An 18,425-nucleotide genomic window follows, 5' to 3' on the forward strand; every position below is an offset into this window, starting at 1 on the left:
GGGGTTTCGTCATGTTGCCCAGGCTGGTCTTGAACTCCTGACCTCAGGTGATCTACCCTTCTTGGCCTCCCAAAGTGCTGAGATTACAGGCATGAAACACCGTGCCCGGCCAGTATCAGCAATTCTTAAAATACTTCACATGTAAACAAATGAAGAAAAACATTGCAGATAATGGGAGCCAGATTTCACACTGTCAGAGAGAGAAGTTAAAAATAAGCAAAAGAGAAAGACTAGAGTTGAACTCTGTGATACTGGATTAGAGTCGGAGACATGAATATAAATCTGCCCATCTACCTAGAAACAGTGGCACTCCAGTAGCTATGAGCATTCTCAACACACAGACTTGCTTCTAATACCATTTCATTCGCCAGTAAAGGAAACCAGGACTCCTTAGAAAATAGGCTGATTGGCCGGGCGCGGTGGCTCACGCCTCTAATCTCAGCACTTTGGGTGACCGAGGCGGGTGGATCACAAGGTCAGGAGATCGAGACCATCCTGGCCAACATGTGAAACCCCGTCTCTACTAAAAATACAAAAAATTAGGTGGGCGTGGTGGCACACACCTGTAGTCTCAGCTACTCAGGAGCCTGAGGCAGGAGAATGGCTTGAACTCAGGAGGCGGAGGCTGCAGTGAGCCAAGATTGTGCCGCTGCATACCAGCCTGGGCAATAGAGCGAGACTCTGTCTCAAAAGAAAAAGAAAATAGGCTGATTTCAGGACTGGGTCAGGGAAAATGCAAAATGAGTCTGCAGTATCTTGTTAGTCCCAGAGAATAAGGAAATGCTGTGGTTAAGGGAGGCGCATACCAAAGAAACACAGGAACCAAACTGAGAAAATTCCCAGTCACCAAAACTGGGACAATCACAAAACAAAATAAATAACGATAGCAGTGGATTCTAACTCAGAGAATAAAATAATACATATGAGGACATACGATATGAATAAATGATCGAATAAATAAATATCTGAGGACAAGAAACAAGTCTGTCTCACAGAAGAATTCTAAGTAATCTATGTAGATAATCCCCCTCCAGGAAATGGAGCTTAATTCTCCTCCCTTTGAGTAGGGGCTGGACTGACTGACTTGCTTCCCATGGATAGAACACAGAAAGGGGAAAATGGGGACTTTCTGGTGAAGAAACCCAGGGGACTCTGTCTTAGCCAAGTGATCCAGGTTAATTAACCTCACCAGGGATGAGTCATGGTAGGTCCCCCTGATAGGATGTGATGAGAAGGGCACTTCACCTCTGTGGTTTTCTTTCCCCAAAATCCATAACCCCACTTGAATCATGAGAAAACATTAATAAAACCTCAAAGGATGGACATCCACAAAATACCTGACCACTGCTCCTCAAGTATGTCAAAGTCAAGAAAAGCAAGGCTGAGAAAACGCTAGACTGGAAGAGACTAAGGAAGTATGAGAACCAAAAGCAATGTGGTGTCCTGGATTGGATCCTGGGATAGAAAAAGGACAATATTAGAAAAACGAGTGAAAGCTGAATAAAGCCTGTAGTTAATGCATTGCACCAATGTTAATGTCTTGGTTTTGACAGACGTGCTGTGGACGTGTAAGATGTTCATGTCAGGGAAGCTGGGAAAAGGGTATGTGCGGACTCTGGACTCTACACGACCTTTCTATAAATCTATTTTTATTTATTTATTTATTTATTTATTTTTGAGACGGAGTCTGGCTCTGTTGCCCAGGCTGGAGTGCAGTGGCCGGATCTCAGCTCACTGCAAGCCCCGCCTCCCGGGTTCACGCCATTCTCCTGCCTCAGCCTCCCGAGTAGCTGGGACTACAGGTGCCCGCCACCTCGCCTGGCTAATTTTTTTTGTATTTTTAGTAGAGACGGGGTTTCACCGTGTTAGCCAGGATGGTCTCGATCTCCTGAACTCGTGATCCCCCCGTCTCGGCCTCCCAAAGTGCTGGGATTACAGGCTTGAGCCACCGCGCCTGGCCTTCTATAAATCTAAAATGATTCCAAAATAAGCTTAAAAATTTGTGAGCTAGCATACTGTTGATAACCACTTATCACAGAGAAGGTGAGTGGATTTGAATTGCTTGATTATTGAAAAATAAAAGTGACTAATCTCTACAGTGGCCAATGATTGTAACTGCGTTGCCAGTGAGAAACCCAGCACACATGTGCCACAAAAGGTTTTCAAAGTCGCTGCTCTTCTCATGATCAATTATTAAGAAGGTTCTATTATTTAAAGGTCTCATTTTAATCAAATTAACTGTATTAATTTCACTCTATAGATACAGTCTCATCCTACTTATTTTTATATAAAATAGGACTGCACTGGTGATATCCTGTGCCATCTAAACGACCACATATTGCAGTAAACTAAAAGGAGCAAATGGATACATTATTCTCCATCCTCTTATCTGGGGCCACAGAAAGTAAGATGAAGATGCAAGAGCCAAACAACACAGGGGTAAAGACTCAAGCTCCTCAGCTGACTTACGCATTTACCTACATGGAGTCAGCAGCCACAAAGCTGAGACCACGCAGAAACACGAAGCAAATCAAACATAGACTTGGTCAGCTCAGCGGTGATGATGGCAGCAGAGGTTTTAAATGTGTGCAGTGTTTTTGTTTATTTGTTTATTTTAAAAATTGTGGTAAAATAGACATTACATAAAATGTACTGTTTTAACCATTTTAAAGTGTACAATGAGAGTCATTAAGTATATTCATAGCACGCATCCATCGGTTCTCTCTAGTTCCATAACTTTTTCATCTCCCCAAAGGGAAACTCTATTCCCATTAATTCACTTCCTATTTCCCCTTTTCCCAGCCCTGGTACCCACAGATCTGTGTTCTGTCTCTGTGGATTTACCTGTTCTGGATATCTCCTGTAACTGGGTCTACAACGTTTTTACCAGTGTTTTTCAAAGTGTAGTTCTCACCACCAGCCTGGGAACCTCACCTGAAAAATATGTTAAAATAAAATTTCCTTTATCTCAGTCTAGGTCTGCAGAATCAGAATTAGGGGTGTGGTGGCCTCTAGGAAACAGAGATTTGACATACTCCTCAGGTGATCCTAATGCCCACTAAAGTGTGAGAAAATCTGAAATAGCTAGTCCTCTCCATCTTCTATTAACCTTGACACTGTGGATGGCTACTTTCCTGTGGGCTCAGCTGGCCAACTTGACAGATGAATTTACGATTGGGAATTAATCACTGAGGTTGACTCAATATGTAACTTTTCCCAAGAGAATGGAAGTATGAATTGAGACATCTTCAAATACAGTTTCAGACTGAAAGCTTCAGTTCTTCAGAGGTTAAAGGCCCCATGATGTCACCTTAGGACTGACCCCCCTGTTCCCCAAACCCTGCACCAGGAGATCTGAGCCACCTTCGGGAATGGACAGACCCACTCCTATCCCCAGGGCAATCTGACTTGCTCTCCAGCTCTACGTTTTGTGAGTGTAGGAGCAGTGGGGGGAGCTTGAATATTTGGGCTCTGAATAATAATGGGTTTCAAATTTGTTTGAAAACAAAAAGTCACTGCCTTAACCCAAATCAATGAACTCCTATTAGTCAGATTTCTGGCACTGTTATAGACCAGTGCGGGAGTCATTATACCATTGGGGTGACAGATAGGGCTGAGTCTAAGACTACTCTAGGGAACTTTGGGGACTGTAGCACATGCCGTAAGTTTCAGGGGGTACCCACAGGTAATGCATCTCTAAGTCAAGTCCATTCAGTAAGTCTGGTCCCTAACTCCTGAGCTCAAGTGATCCTCCTGCCTCAGCCTCCCAAGTAACTGAGACTGCAGTCACACACCACCACACTTAATTTAAAAAAAAAATTTTTTTTAGAGACATGGTTTCACTATGTTGGTGGTCTCAAACTCCCAGGCTCAAGCAATACCCCTGCCTCAGCCTTGAATTACTGGAATTACAGGCACGTACCACTGTGCCCAGTTCCTCTTGCCCATTTCTGATTTTTTTTCTGTGATCCCTTTGCTCATTTAAAAAACATTTTTGGCTTTAGGTTTTTAGCCTGGTTTTATCTTCTTGCTCTACCTACCCTGTCCCTCTACCTACCCTGTTATCTTCTTGGTTTATTTATCCCCAAATTTATCTCTGGCTGAGATTTCTCTCCTGAGGTTCAGGCCAACATACACAACTGCCAAGACATCCCCACATGGGGGCTGACAATAAACAGATGTATGTAAAAGACACAAGGAATAATTGTCCCACGCTTAGTGAAGGAGAGGGGAAAAAAGGGAAAGAAAAACATCAAACATTTCTCTGATGTTTCAAGCCCCAGCACCACCAATTCTAGAGAAAACCCAAGACAGAAACAAGAAGGAATATAAATTTCGTTTCAGCCATAGTGAATTTTATGTGAAGGTGAGCCTCGAAGGCAAAATTTTTCAGAACTCTTTTAGAGCGTGTTTCCAAGATTCAGGACAGATAGCAAGACACTAAAGAAAGAACCAAAAAGATGGCATTCCTAACCAACGATTTGCCCTAGGTGTTCTGTTCTATATACTATTATCCTTACATCCCTGGAAAAACACAGCCAAATTCTTTCTTAGGTTTCAGACATACCTGACTGCCCTTTTCCCTGTGGGTCCATCTTCTAGTATTAATTATTTTTACCATATTCCAAAGATATGATCAGCTAGCTCATAAAAGGAATATCTATAGCAATATTCTTAAGACCTAAGGTTTGGGATGACCTGCAAGCAAGCCCAGTATGTAGTAAGGAATTGAAATGAAGAAATTCCCTGGAGGCATGATGGAGAAGCCGCCACGTGTTGCTGTCAGTAACATGCCTACAGCAGGCAGCCCCAGGGACAGACAACGGGTGAGCTCAAACACCAGATTCAGACCATTGACTTTTCTCCATCCTGTTGATGCTCTTTCACCATCCATAGTGAAGAGAAGAGAAATGCTGCTTGCAGAACTCACATTCTCTGAACAGGTGACTCACGAGCACTGTGACTCACAGCGTATGTAGGACTGCTTGGGTCCAAGTGTAACAGGCGTCCGTGGCTGCTAGTAGAGACAGAAGTCACACAGCATTGCCACTTCCGCCCCCAGCTCCATTGCCCCTGGCTGAGCTGAGGTTCCAAAATAACCCCCACCCTCTCCAGGTACTGCTTCTCCTTGCCTCCGTTGATATGCACAGGAGCTTTGGTACGCAGTCAAGGGAGAATTTATTTTTATTTTATTTTTTGTTAGAGATAGGGAATCACTATGCTGCCCAGGCTGGACTCAAACTCCTGGGCCTAAGGGATCCCCCTGGCTCAGCCTCCCAAGTGGCTAGGACTACAGGCACATGTTCACACAGTTGCAGTGTTTATATACAAAAATTTTCTAAGATGCGTTATTGCATCAGTTTTATAAAGACCTATTAGTTTTTTATAAGACTCCCTCATTTTTATAACTGTCAATGTTTTAGCTTCTAATATGGGCAATTGAAACTGTAAAAGCCCTTTTATTTAGCTGACCATAAACCATAAAGCCTCTTAGTTTGGATTCCCTGGGTTTTGATTCCATGGCCCGTAGTCATTTTATTCAACAGGTTCTTCTTGAGGCCGTGGGGTGGAAAGTTCTGCATCTGCCTGGGGAGGTCAAGATGAGAATGACAGATAAGGAGCTGAAAAGAGAAAGCAGCAATGCAAAATCACGGGCATTCCCAGACATTTCATGCACGTAAATACATTTCCCTTCACATACATTAAAAGAAAAGGCCAGGCCGGGCACAGTGGCTCACGGCTGTAATACCAGCACTTTGAAAGGCCAAGTCAGGTGGATCAGGAGTTTGAGACCAGCCTGGCCAACATGGTGAAACCTCGTCTCTACTAAAAATACAAAAAATTAGCTGGGTGTGGTGGCATGCGCCTTTAATCCCAGCTACTTGGAAAGCTGAGGTAGGAGAATTGCTTGAACCCGGGAGGCACAGGTTGCAGTGAGCTGAGATCACGTCACTGCACTCCAGCCTAGGTGACAGAGCAAGACTCCATCTCCAAAAAGAAAAGAAAAGAAAAGGTCAATGGGCATGTGAAACATTTTATTTATTTATTGCTAGAACCTAAGTCCACGTGAGCAGGGAGTTTGTCTCACTGTAGTCACAGCCCCAGAACCAGGCTTGGCGTATTAGATGTTTATAAATATATGTTGAGTGAATAAATGAAATAATTTGCTAACATTTAACTTCTTGTGTATCTTGGAGATATTAAAGCTACCTTAAACAGAAATTCCTTGCTTCACAATTTGCAATCGAAAAAATGTGGAAGCAACATGAATATCCATCAATCAACGAACGGATAAAGTAACTATGGTGTATATATATGATGGAATAGTACTCAGCCATAAAAAGGAATGAATTAATGGCATTCACAGCAACCTGGATGGGATTGGAGACTATTATTCTAAGTGAAGTAACTCAGGAATGGAAAACCAAACATCGTATGTTCTCACTTAAAGGGGAAGCTAAGCTATGAGGGTGCAAAGGCCTAAGAATGACACAATGGACTTTGGGAGTTCAGGGGGAAAGGGTGGGAAGGGGGTGAGGGATAAAATACTACAAATCAGGTTCAGTGTATATTGTTCGGGTGATGGGTGCACCGAAATCTCACAAATCACCACTGAAGAACTTACTAATGTAACCAAATACCACCTGTTCCCCAAAAACCTACGCGGAAAAAAAATGTCCTAGCTTCAGGTTTTCCATTTGCAAGAGTGTTTTGTAAAATTGGCTTTGGGAAGTGCATCAATTCTTTTTTGACACCAGGGGGCGACAGAGTGCATCCAGGAATCAAGTTTTTAAGGCGTTATTTTTCAGAGTGGTTAGTACTTCAGCTGATACTCTTAGATGTGAATAACTGTGACTAAGTCAAATCAGCACTGCAGGATGAGGTTTAAAACTGTTCAGCATATTTTAAGCTTAACACAAGGTAAGCATGTATCCAAGTTAAAAATAACATCCATAAATACAGCCTGACAATGTGTTTAAAAATAAAGTATTATATAAATGGGTTGCAAATGACGTTTGAGTCTTTCCTCATTTTACGATCACTTTTTGATGCCCAACCAGACGCCATATGTGATCCAATAGCCAAAGGCTATTAGCACAGGAAAAGATCTGATAAAAGTCTATGATTTTGTCCGTGTAGTTGACACTGCCGTTTTAACATCAAGGGGGAAATGCAAAGCTTCTAGTTCTGAGGAATAGACAGTGACTAAATATATTCCATCATGGCTGAGTGTCAGGGGCTGGCTCGGTACAATCAAGCATGTGAGTAGCTCTTTTGTGCTGGGAACCTATTGGGCAGCCTTACTTAACATGGGAGTGCCTATGGGATGGGAGGTCTGGTGATATATGATTAAGGAGGGCATCCTAGGGGCTGGAAGGGAGGAATTTCCCTCTACAACATTATATTTAATGAGAACAAACTTAATATTAGTCTGGTAGACATTGCCAATTATGTGGGAAATTAATGTATTCTTTTATTCCTATTTTCAGTTTGCAGTTCCTGAGGTCCTGAGGTTTGGCCATATAAGAACATCCAGGTAGATCCAGGTCTCTCGGCAACTCCAGACCCCCTGTTCCAGGAGTCCTGATCGAAAGAGCTTGCTGCAAGAGTCAGTAGCCAGCAGCTAAACTGTTTCACCTCCTTTTCTTTTCTTGCCTGGTCTCTGGGTGGAAGTTCCAATTAGGACTCAAACAGCCCCCAAAGCCGGCAGCTGAAGAGGAAAGGGGGAATATGGTGGTGCATCAGTGCCATCTAACTTGGTCTTAAACAGTAGGAAATTAGCTGCTTGTCATTAAAATAAACTAATGCCAGCCTGTTCCGTGGCTGCACGCTGCAGGGGACATGAAAGGGGACTGGTGAAGTCCCCACAGTTTCTGGGGGTTAGAATGGGCCGCTCTTCTCCCCTCCAGATTCCGGCCACACTGTTAGTCAGCTGTGGATCCTCTCCTCCCTTGCCTAAGTTAGAGGAGACAAAGGTGAGTGTGAGCTGAGTGCTTCAGTGTCGAGGCTGTGCGGGCAACCATGTAATAGGGCAGCACAGGGTTGGTGTTACTTTTTAAAACTGTTTCCAGGCCAGGCGCGGTGGCTCACACCTATAATCCCAGCACTTTGGGAGGCCAAGGCAGGCAGATCACCTGAGGTCAGGAGTTCGAGACCATCCTGGCCAACATGGCGAAACCCCGTCTCTACTAAAAATGCAAAAATTAGCTGGGCATGTTGACTGGCACCTGTAATCTCAGCTACTAGGGAGGCTGAGGCAGGAGAATCACCTGAATCCAGGAGGAGGAGGTTGCAGTAAGCCAAGATCATGCCACTGCACTCCAGCCTGGGTGACAGAGCAAGACTCTGTCTCAAAATAAATAAAGAAATAAAACTCCGTTTCCCAATGCTGCTTTCCACAGAGCTGGAGGACAGGCTTTTGGTGTTGAGTGTCTCACATCCTTGTTTTTTTTGTTTGTTTGTTTGTTTTTCCCTTTGCCATGAATATCCAGACAGGAATTTCTGATAACCTTTTGTGAGCTGAAAAGTGACTGAGGCATCTCAATCAACATAAAGGTTTATTTTGCCAAGGTTGAGGATGCTCCTGGGAAAGAGACCTAAGTCCCAGTGGGACCATCAGATCTCATGACAACTCACTCCCTATCATGAGAACAGCATGGGGGCAACCGCCCCACGACCCAACCACCTCCTACCAGGTCCTTCCCTTGACATGTGGAGATTACAATTCCAGATGAGATTCAGGTGGGGACACAGAGCGAAGCCCTATCAGTAGAGAATGAGGCAAGTGGTCACATTCTTGTGAGACTCTGATGAGCACTTAGTGAATCTACATTTTACTTGTGAAAACAAAGGAGGGGGAAGTCAATTACACATTTGTCTCTTGCATGGTAAATCTACGTTTTACATAAGGTAAAGTAAGCCTGTGAAGTCACAATTATCTCTTTGGGAACAAAAGAAAGGCAGTTTTTCTAAGTTTCACTTTCACTTTGGCATAGTGAGTTTGGGGGTCCCAAGGTTTTATTTTCCTTTCCCACTCTATTATAGAGAATTCCTTAGGGACTATTTTGGGTTTTGGGAGTTTTGTTTTGTTTGGAGACAGTCTTGCTCTGTCACCCAGGCTGGAGTACAGTGGTGCGATCCAGCTCACTGAAACCTCCATCTACTGAGTTCAAGCGATTCTTCTGCCTCAGTCTCCCAAGTAGCTGAGAGTACAGACATGTGCCACCCCCAGCTAATTTTTGTATTTGTAGTAGAGACAGAGTTTCACCATGTTGGCCAGGCTGGTCTCCAACTCCTGACCTCAGGTGATCTGCCCGCCTCAGCCTCCCAAGGTGCTGGGATTACAGGCGTGAGCCACTGTGCCCAGCCCCATAGAACGTAATTTGAATTGATAAATGCTGGATTAGTGCAAACTAAAAATCGACCTGCTATTTATGTCCCTAACATAACAGCTCTTAATAGGCAACCATTTTTCATAAGTCTTGTTTCAGACATCCCAGACTTCATTCCCCAGAGAAGCAGAGAATGAATGGGTGCTGTATGTTCACTGCGGGTGTCCGAGAAGCTGCACAGGAATTGTCTTAACGTGAAGAGAGTCCACACTGGACACCGGCACAAAGGGCAGAGTGAAGGGATGAGCATCAAATGCGTCTCTGTTTGCCACCAGCACACGTTTCAGCTGTGCTAGATTTGACTAGGCGCAGGACTCTGAACTAGTGGTTTGGTGACTATTACCCTCCACGGTAATTGCTATCACATGCTCCCTGACCCCCTTCCTAATATTGCTGTGGTTCAGCAGCTCCAGTCCGCTGTTGAAATGCTGGTAGTATTCAAAACTCCGTTGGGACATATTAAATTCTGGTGAGCCAGTGGGTGGGATGCCTTCTGAATGACAAAGGGGCCCCGTGGCTAAAAGCTGAAGGAAATCTGTGCAATGATGAATGTGCTGCAATTAATCACCAGAGATCTGTTCTTTTCTTTATATGCATAGTACAGCGCAGGGGCCAGGGCTGGGAGAGTCTCTGAGCCCAGACCTTCATAGAATTAAAAATAATGAACGTTTGTTATCAGGCATGACTTGACCAACAACTCCGCCTCCATAGTTGGAAATACAGACGTCCACTTTTCGCTGGCGTGTAATGATTTTCTGGAATGCTGAGAATTGTTCCCTGACCTATGGCTCCTTTTTAAGCATCTGGGATATGCAGTCTCTTTGCAGGTTGCTATTTTGAAGTGAGGGAGTCTCAGGGAATTGAATATATGCCGCATAAGTTCCTGCAAGATGGACTTTCCGGGAGTCCTCTGATGAGGTTGGGAGAAGGCAAAGAGAAGTTTCCGTGTAAAGGCTGAGCAAGCTCCAGGCCACTGCCGAAGTTCAGCTTTCTTCAGCTCTGTAAGCTGGACCCTGTGGCTGGAGTCCGGCCAGCTGCAGTGACAAGTTTCTATTATTATGTAAATGGAGTCCCAGTGCAGCCTTGGAAGAGTTTTTGGCACAGGGTAACCCTTTGTCTGCCAAAAGGTAGCCCCTCCCTTTGCTTCAAGCCCAGAGTGTGCATTTTGCCGTGGTGACCTGTAAGCCACCAGTCAACCTGCAGATTGCCTTATTAGGCAGACTGTGGAGAATGGCGGCTGGGGACTGGCTGGCAGAGGCGGTGGCAGTGAGCTTGTGTCCTGTACGAAGCCGGAGAACCCAAGCCCTTGGGACGTGGCCTAGTACTGTTCTATTAATGACAGTGCTCCGCGATGACAGGAATATGCCCTCTCCTTGGCAGGCATACTTTATGGGTTGGTTGGAAAACAGGAGGTTTATAGGAGGAGGTGACTGCCCGAAGGACAGAATGGTATGGGGCTTTCTTCACTGCATAGCTTGTGCTGTTCAGTCCTGTATCAGGGCTGATTCTAGAATATGGACTTTATCAGAAATTTCTTTTTTTTAAGTTCATGTTTGTCATATAGGTAAACTCCTGTTATGGGGGTTTGTTGTACAGATTATTTCATCACCCAGGCATTAAGCCCAGTACCCACTTGTTATTTTTTCATGATGCTCTCCCTGCTCCCACCCTCTACCCTCCGAAAGGCCCCAGTGTGTGTTGTTTCTCTCTATGTGTCCATGTGTTCTCATCATTTAACTCCCACTTATAAGTGAAAACATGCAGTATTTGGTTTTCCGTTCCTGCGTTAGTTTGCTAAAGATAGTAGCCTCCAGCTCCATCCGTGTCCCTACAAAGGACACGATCTCATTCTTTTTTATGGCTGCATAGTATTCCTTATCAGGAAATGTGGAATGTTTTCCTTTTAATCCAAGATGTTTTGCAGACTCTAAATCTTGTTTGTGTTTTATACTAAAGTCTTTCTAATGGTGAAGTCATGTGTGTAGTAGGAAGGAAACATCACTAGGTAATAAGGTGGTACAATGGAAACAGCAGAGTTTTAGGAGCCAGAGGACCTGTGTTCCAGGGCTGCCACAAGTGAGCTAAGTGGATAAGTCACTTGCACTGGGAAGGTGACTTCCCCAAGGACAGAATGGTAGAGCTTATGTATCTAGGGCTTAGTGGGCGATCACTAGTGACCACTAGTGAATCTGTGATCACTATATATTAAATGTATTCAAACATCACTATGTACCCCATAAATATGTACATTTATTATTTGTCAGTTAAAAACTAATATAAAAATGTAGAGTAGACTGAATGCACTCCATTACCTCTCCATTGTACATTTCTCTCCTCAAATTGCATTAACCAGCCTCCCCTCTCCTTTGTGTTCTCTTCAGTAAAGCTGTTTAATGCGTGTGTGAGGTTAACAGCCACAGCCAAGCATCCACGGGGACCGTTCCCCTGACAGAACCTGTAAGGCTGAATCCATCTTTTCTCTTTTGAGTTTCTTCCAAACTTGCTGCAGTAGCTGAAAGTTAGTGAAGATGGCGCTTTCCTGCACTGAAATGCTCGTGCAGATGCCTCAGGTTCCATGGGTTATGGCTCATGGACCAAAGCAGCAAGTGAGACAAACGAACACCTGGAGGAACCTGTGTTCAGGATGCAGCAGTGACCATGCTCAGAGCGCTCAGGCTCACATTCCTTGTCTAAGCGGCTTCTCATTCATTGAGCTGAGGCGTCGGACAGCCTGCAGGGAAGACAGACGCGAACCGCGGCTCACGCTGACTCCTGACTGCTCGGGACCCGGCTTCAGTTCTCCTCTCCCTCCAGAGACCTTGGGGCAGCAGGGCTCATAAGCTCTTGCATGAGAACAGGGACAGCTCTTACTGCTGGAGTCAGACTCAGAGCGTGTGTGTGTCTGTGTGTGTGTGTGTGTGAGAGTGCGTGTGTGTGTGGATTTTTAGCACAGTTGGGAGACATCTGAGGTGCTGCTGGCTCTGCTCTGTCTGGTGTCTGTTTTGAGCATGGAACCATGTCCTTGTTGTCTTCATTTCATTGCTTACATCTGCTACTTGTTCAGGGAAAGCACAAATTCACTTTTCTCCTTCTGTTAAAGAAATAATTTTACCTGCTCACACCTGTAATCCCAGTACTTTAGGAGGCCGAGGTGGGCAGATCACTTGAGCCCAGGAGGCTGAGACCAGCCTGGACCACATAGCGAAAGCCCATACAGAAAATACAAAAATTAGCTGGGCATGGTGATGCACGCTTGTGGTCCAAGATACTCGGGAGGCTGAGGTAGGAGGATCACTTGAGTTGAGGAGGTTGAGGTTGGAGTGAACTGGGATAGTGCCACTGCACCCCAGTAACAACAGGGGGAAAAATAAGAATAAAAAACTTAGCTGGGTATTGATGGTGCATGCCTATAGTCCCAGCTACTTGGGAGGCTGAGGTGGGGGGATCACTTGAGCCCATGAGGTCGAGGTTGCAGTGAGCTATGATCATGCCATTGAATTCCAGCCTGGGTAACAGAGCAAGACCCTATTTTCTTTTTTTTTTTAATTTGTTTTCTCACTACCTGAAGACCAAGCAGCGTGATGTACCCCAGCTTGATGTCTGGGTGTGACAAGTGTCTGAATTTTCTTTTTCCACGTGGGCTTCAGGGATGGCTCTGATGCTTCTTCGCGGGCTGTCCATGGCCTCCCTTCCCACCTCAGAATGCCCTGGCTGGGCCCACGGCACGTTCCGTCTGAATGTGGATGGGTGTCATGCCAAACCCTGTCAACTCCACGGGAAGGCACAAGTTTTAAGAGGCCGAAGAAGAGACCCAGAGCCAGCGAACGAGACAGGGGGTTCTGTTGGGAATTTGTATACAGGGGAGAGAGTCCAGTGGCAGCGGGCTGAGCAGGAGAACCACAATGGCTTTCAAAAGACGTGCAGTTGATATGGCAATAGCATGTCCACTTGGCACCTCCCCCGACAATCTCCACCTGGCAGCCTTCACATACCCCAAAACAAACAGCCCTGATCCCCTGTGCATGCAGTGGCGGGGGCGGGGCAGGGAAACTGCTCGGATGTTCCTCATAGATAAGGAATGAATCTCCAATTGGCTTCTCCTGGATTCCTTAGCTTGGAAGCCTGAACCCCATGTGGGTGCCTCCGCCATACAGGGCCATTCTCATGGTGTGCCTAAGTGATTGCTGTCAGGTGCATTTACCATACAGAGGGATGGGACCATTTCAGTCCCCATTAGGCCTCTCCAGTTCCAGCTCCCATGGTGTCCACTTTTCTTCCTGGCACAGAGGTGAGGGCCCTTGGCCTTCCCATTCACCTATTGCCATCGTCTCCTCCACAAATAAGCTCTCCAGCCTCCTCCTCCAGGAAGCCTTCCTTCATCACACTCACCCCATCTGATTATGCTGTTTCCCTGCTTCTTCCCGGGCTTTATATCATCAGTGGCTTGTATTCATGGTTTTCTAACTCTGTGGGCGTATCCTAATCATCTGGGGTGAGGGGTCTTTCCTTTTAAACAAGCACCGCACATGGTCTGAGGGCCACCCAAGTTTGATATCTTTTGCTTAATCAGATGTTACACCCATGCATAAGCGTAAATGTGTCTTGAGTCATTTCAATGGACTGTGGAATATGCCTTTGATTTGTTCTGTGTCATGACCTCCCCATGGCACCTGCACTGTAAGCACGGGATCTGCTTTCCTGGTGCAATAATATGACCATGAAGAAAGTCAATCATGAACGTGTGAAATCTCACAAACACGCCCTCCCCTACCCTGCATTAATCAACAAGGGACTGGGAACCTGTTCTGAGAGCCTGGTAGGTCTCGGGTACAAGTTAATACTACCCATGGAGGCCGGGCGCGGTGGCTCACGCCTGTAATCCCAGCATTCTAGGAGGCTGAAGTGGGAGGATCACTTGAGCTCATGAGTTTAAGACCAGCCTGGGCAATAAGGTGAAACCCTGTCTCTACAACAAATACAAAAGTAGCTGGGCATGGTGGTGTGCGCCTATAGTCCCAGCTACTCAGGTGGCCAAGGTGGGAAAATGACTTGAGCCTGGGAGGTCGAGGCTGCAGTAAACTGTGATTGCACCACTGCACTGCAGCTTGGGCAACAGAGCCAGATCCTGCCTCAAAAAAGGGGAAAAAAAAAACCATGAAAAACAAGAGTGACATTGGGGATGGTGAGTGGGTGAGCTTATCTTGCATTTTCATACTGATTATTGTTGCTGAGTTTGTCATTGTTGTTATTTTATTAAGATGCCCTTCTGAGAACAAGGAGGGCCAGAAATTACTTGATTCAAAACTCTTTCCTTCAAATCATTCAAGTCTAGCTCTAGAACAGCTATGATCTATTGGGTAGCAACAGGCATTTTTTATACACTTGTCTGCCATCTGGACTTTTAGACTCATAAGAAATTCCCCTCTGTGATGATTCAGTGTTTCCCTGCTTTCTGTTCATGTGAAAACCATCAAGTAGTGAGCATGGAATGACTGCATTTGGCAGAGCCTTCTCCGCCCTCCCTGGACGACTGTACCGGAGTCAGCCCCTTCCCTTCTGCATGAGGTCTTCTTCTCACGAGAGGAGAGGCGTGGGCCGCCGCAGCTCTGAAGGTGTGGCACGTTGCACCTCATGATGTCCCAGGATGCAGCCACAGACTTCATACAGTGAACACCTAAGTTTACTACTACTACTACTACTACTTATTATTATTATTACTATTATTAGAGACAGGGTCTCACTCTGTCACCCAGACTGGAGTGCAGTAGCATGATCAAAGCTCACCGCAGCCTCAAATTTCTGAGCTCAAGTAATCCTCCCTTCTCAGGCTTCTGAGTAGCTGGGGCTACAGGTGTGCACCATCATACCCAGCTAATTTAAAAAATGTTTTGTAGAGATGGGGTCTCACTGTGTTGCCCAGGTTGGTCTCTAACTCCTGGTCTCAAGCAGTCCTCCTGCCTCAGCCTCCCAAAGTGCTGGGATTACAGGCGTGAGCCACCGTTCCTGGGAACAGTTAGTTTTATGTCTATTCATCACATCATTGTTTAAGAGCCCTTTGTGGGTTGGGGCTTTGAACAGGTCAGAATCGGCCTTGGCGTCTCCTGGCCTCCTGCGAGTGGTGGGCCAGCCATGTGCCCCTCACAAGAGCTGTTCTCCAGGTGCTCAGCATGTGCCTGCATTTTACATCAGCTGTGATTTGCCCTCAGTGTACATTTTATTGTATATTGAACTGAAATATACATACCATGACATTTACCATTTTAACCATGTTTAAGTGAACAGTTCGGTGGCATTTAGGTGCATTCACTCACAGAGTGTGCAGCCATCACCACCATCGCTCTCCAAAACTTTTTCATCATTCCAAACTGAAACTCTACCTCTTCAACAGCTCCCCAGTTTTCCCTCTGCCCAGCCCCTGATCACCACCATTCTACTTCCTGTCTCTGAATGTGACCATTCTAGAAGCCTCATATAAGTAGGATTGTACAGTATTTGTCCTTTGGTGACTGGCTTATTTCACTTAGCATAACATCTTCAAGGTTCCTCAACATTGTAGCAAGTGTCAGAATGTCCTTCCTTTTTAAGGCTGAATAATATTCCATTTTATGTATATTTCAGTGTGTACTTTAAACAGAACTGATCTTTATCTTTTTTTCTGACAATCAGTTCTCCACCCTCTCTTCCTCTGAGGTACCTGCATTTTTCTCCCTAAGAGTCATTAGCCATAGACTTGAAATGAACCAGAAACTAAAATGATTGGAGATAATTTCATTACAAATGTTAACATTACTCTTTTGAACATTTATTTTAAAGACACTAATACGTCTTTTAGGTGATTGCAATAAGCCTCTTCTTTGAAAAAGAATTCTGAAGTATAGAAAGGCTGGCACCGTTTTCTTTTAACACATCTGATAAAGAAAAAATAGCTGTGACTTGTAATATTTCTTATTGAACGTACTTTTGCCTTTTCGTCTCTACCTACGTGATCTGTTTTAAATTACCTTATGTAGTGATGTAACACAACATTTTATTTGCAGGCTTGTCCAAAACATTACCACTAACCAAAATTCACAGAGCATCTCACAGTGCACACAGGAGGAGAATTAGACTAAAATGAGGAATCGGGAAGGTCCAACTGACCTGTGAGATGTGATCAAAGGGAAATGAAAGGGCCTAAGTGGGCTTTCCACGGGGGACTGCTTCAGGTCAGGCAGTTCTGCCTCCAGTTACAGATCTGCACACATAAAGAAAATCCACCAAAGAAGATGAGAATACCATTTATGGCTGTTGCTAGCATACAAAATGCTCCTTTACTGGGCTATGAAAATATATCCTTCACTTTGGAATTTCAGTCCAGCTGTGGTCCTTGGTGGCTTATAGTAGATTTCATTAAACTCATTTCCATGGCACTTCTTAATTTTGGAAGTGTATCAATAACTCACAACAGTATATATTCAGACAACAGCCAGTCATAATATCACACTCCCCTGTACTGTCCATTTAAATTCCAGCTCATAGCTGGGCACAGTGGCTCATGTCTGTAATCCCAGCACTTTGGGAGGCTGAGATAGGAGAATCACTGGAGGCCAGGAGTTTGAGACCAGCCTGGGCAACATAGCAAGAACTCATACCTTTTTTTTTTTTTTTTTTTTCCTGAGACAGAGTTTCACTCTTATTGCCCAGGCTGGAGTGCAATGGTGCGATCTCGGCTCACTGCAACCTCCGTCTCCCGGGTTCAAGTGATTCACCAGCCTCAGCCTCCCAAGTAGCTGGGCTTACAGGCATGCACCACCATGCCCAGCTAATTTTTGCATTTTTAGTAGAGATGGGGTTTCACCATGTTGTTCAGGCTGGTCTCAAAGTCCCAACCTCAGGTGATCCACCTGCCTTGACCTCCCAAAGTGCTGGGATTGCAGGCGTGAGCCACCGCGCCTGGCCAAGATCCCATATTTATAAAGTTAAAAAAATAGTTGAACATGGTCTTAGCTACTCAAGAGGCTGAGGTAGGAGGATGGCTTGAGTCCAGGAGGTTGAGGCTGTAGTGAGCCGTGTTCGTGCCACTGCACTCTAGCCTGGGCAACAGAGCCAGACCTTATCTCAAATAAATAAATAAATAAATAAATAAATAAATAAATAAATTTCAGCTCATTTTCCTGTAGACTGGGAATGCTTTCATTGATGTTCAGTGAGCACAATAAGGTGACAGGAGGTGACATCATACAGACCTCTGCAGGAGCGTGCACTGAACCCGAATCTCTTTTCAATAAGGAGTTTCTTGCGCAGATTAAATAATGCAGTCCATTTTCAGAGTGCTTCCATATATGTTCTTTCACTTTATCCCGGCCTCACTGTCCTATTTTCCTCTTTGATTTTTTTTTTTAAATTTTATTGTGGCTGGTCTTATTGCCTTCATCTTCATTTGTATTTAATTGTTTTGCTAATTACAGAAGGAAATCATGCATATGGTAGATACTTTGGAAAATAGAGAAGGAAAAACATGAACAGAGTTCTCTGAATTATGAGAAAATTAACGCTTGCTCTATCTCCTGTCATTCTGATTAGGCATGTGTGTATCTCTAATGTAACATTAAGAATTTTCAAATCAGTAATGGAGTTTCAACCCTGGTTTGCTTGTTTAATTTATTTACGCAGTCTTCTATATGCACCCCCATGTAGACTAGTTCTAGTTTTATAAATTTATAAACAAAATCACAGTAAACATCCTTGAGTTCATTTATAGTAATTTCTGTGTGTGCAATTCCAGAAATAGAGTTAATGAGTCCTTGCTTCCTACGCACTTCATAGTAGCCACGTCCACATCTTATTCCTCTCCAATAAGGTGAGAGAATTAGGAAGAAAATGAAAAATAATAATCAATTGCTTCCTTTTTTTAATACAACACCCACACCTCACCAGGGACACTGACCTCTCTGAGCCTTACGGCCTTAGCTATGCCCTAGTTACTCATATCTGGGGGCAGCCCTGGTTTCGAGCAACATCTGTGGAATCGAAACTAGACTTAGAAACCATATA

General features: G+C 44.7%; 1 long non-coding RNA gene across 1 annotated transcript; it reads left to right on the plus strand.

Moving 5' to 3' along the window:
• The first annotated feature begins 7,060 nt into the window (after nucleotides 1-7,060).
• Nucleotides 7,061-11,620, plus strand: LOC144331388 (uncharacterized). The gene is made up of 3 exons (XR_013398491.1): nucleotides 7,061-7,262; nucleotides 7,491-7,976; nucleotides 9,481-11,620. It is a non-coding gene; the product is annotated as an uncharacterized LOC144331388 (long non-coding RNA).
• Nucleotides 11,621-18,425: the final 6,805 nt, after the last annotated feature.

This window comes from Macaca mulatta, chromosome 9, assembly GCF_049350105.2.
Source record: "Macaca mulatta isolate MMU2019108-1 chromosome 9, T2T-MMU8v2.0, whole genome shotgun sequence".
NCBI classification, from domain to species: Eukaryota; Metazoa; Chordata; class Mammalia; order Primates; family Cercopithecidae; genus Macaca; species Macaca mulatta.